Here is a 1975-nt window from a genome sequence, read left to right as displayed (position 1 = left end):
ATAACCTACCGAAAAGAACCTCTGAGTATATTCTAAAAATTCTCTAGGGTCTAAGAAGCTCAAAGAAATTCTCCGCAGGCACTCAGGTAGATATATTTTGTCCAGGTAGTTCTTTTAAATGTTTTAAAGGCTTTAAAATGTCCTTTCCGAAATTGGAATAGAAATACGATCATAAATAACAAGCAGAGAGGCTATATCAATAGAATTGCCTACACTCAAGGGTCCTTTGTTAAGCTTTCGGATTAAAATTTAGAAGTATTTTTTTTAAATTTCATATTTAACAGCCTAAAACATAATAATTCGGAATCTACGGGTTTCGATGATTTCAGATATCTAAATTTTTTTAAAAGCTTAAAATTGGAATTAATACAACGTTTCTCGTAAATGGGATGAGATACGCCAAAAAGACATTTTTTAATTCAACTAGAAAATTTTATATTAGTATATAAGCTATGATTATAAATAAGTATAATGAGAAAATTCACCAATTAAAAAACAAGTGTTAATAATTTGAAGAGAAAATTAAAAAGGGAGAGCGGATTAGCCACGGCCAACTACTGTAAATAACTCTGCCCGCCCGGTACGTGACAAATACAAAAGAAAAATCATATTACCGTCGCACCACTTTTAAAAGGACCACTAAAGGATCTTGAAAAGGACCCAAATCTCTCATAATATCTCCGAGACTATATTGTTTCAAATCGACTCTGTTTATAGACTCAAATGGGCCAGGCTATTTCGCTAGAGAAAACTCAAAGATTTCTTTCGGTAGGGTAGCGCCGTTATATTTCTCTTATATACATTTGTTATGTATTTTTACGTAAGTTATTTACATATTTTTAACATGAATACGTTACATATTTTTGACATAACTCATTTATATTTTTGGTACATAACTGCCTTATATGCAATTTACATAACTTCATTATATTTATTTTGTATATATTTGTTATGTATTTTTTACGTAACTCCGTTACGTATTGTTTATATAACTCCCTTATATATTTTGTACGTATCTCTGTTGTATATTTTTACACATCACTTACACGATACCTTTTATAAAACATAAGTACGTAATACTTATGTAACAGTCTTATATTTCTGTTATATAATTCTGCACCGTATGCGTTACGTAGCTATGTCACATATTTATTACACCACTATACAACCCCCAGTAAATCTGCTACAGAAATGTTATATAATTGATACATAGTATTAAAATACCGTTCCGTAAATGAGACATAACATAACTATGTCATCAAGTTATAACATGGTTACATATCCCAATGGGGGAAAAAATTGTGGATGTCCTAGAGACGTCTTTGGGACATCCCTAAAACGTCTTTCATACTATGTGTTTTGGTAATACTAGGGATGCTCTTAAAACGTCTAATGTCAATACGAAAGATGTGCCGAGAACCTGCATGTATTCAAAACGTCTTTAGGCCATCTTTAGGACATTGGACGTCTTAGAGACGTCGATTGGCCTGGCATAGGACGTCCCAAGGACGTTTTTAGGATTTTCATAGTTTTGTGTCCACTAGGATCAGTTACAAAACTTTATGTCACAGAGTTGCAGAGCAGAGTAGGAGATTTTAAGTGACACCCTATCAGAAAAAAAGGAAAGAATCAGAAAGGCCGCTTCGGAAAGATTCAGAAAGGTTTTGGAAAGGTTTCGGAAAGAGAAACGGAAAGGGCTATGTGAACTTTGGTTCCGCTTCTTTCCGAACGTCGAGCTTTCCCACAAGACCTTCCGATTCTTCCCGAATGTCCCTTTCTGCTACTTCTTTCCGGTTTCTTTCCGATCAGTGCAGAGTGTCCCTTCAGTTAGCCTATATATATATATGTGTGTGTGTGTGTGTGTGTGTGTATATATGTATGTACAGTCTGTCAAGTTAAAGCGTGGGTGGCTTTACTCGCAGTCGGTAAGGTGTATCGACATGATTTTGGTGTCAAAATATTAAGAAGAGCTCCC

The 1975-nt window shown here is 34.5% G+C and overlaps 1 long non-coding RNA gene across 2 annotated transcripts in view; it reads left to right on the top strand.

The window, feature by feature from the left end:
• LOC117173417 overlaps positions 1-1975 on the top strand; it is a 143742-nt gene that overhangs the window by 158 nt on the left and 141609 nt on the right. The window contains exon 1 of one of the 2 annotated variants that reach the window (XR_004467172.1): positions 31-86. The exons of the other annotated variant lie outside the window; for it this stretch is intronic. This is a non-coding gene — a long non-coding RNA (uncharacterized LOC117173417). Of the gene's footprint in view, positions 1-30; positions 87-1975 lie in introns of those variants that run through there. 2 annotated transcript variants of the gene reach the window in all.

The sequence above is a fragment of the Belonocnema kinseyi genome, chromosome 5, assembly GCF_010883055.1.
Source record: "Belonocnema kinseyi isolate 2016_QV_RU_SX_M_011 chromosome 5, B_treatae_v1, whole genome shotgun sequence".
NCBI classification, from domain to species: Eukaryota; Metazoa; Arthropoda; class Insecta; order Hymenoptera; family Cynipidae; genus Belonocnema; species Belonocnema kinseyi.
The sequence above is the reverse complement of the archived record's forward strand: the minus strand, read 5'-3'. Positions and strand labels throughout refer to the sequence as shown.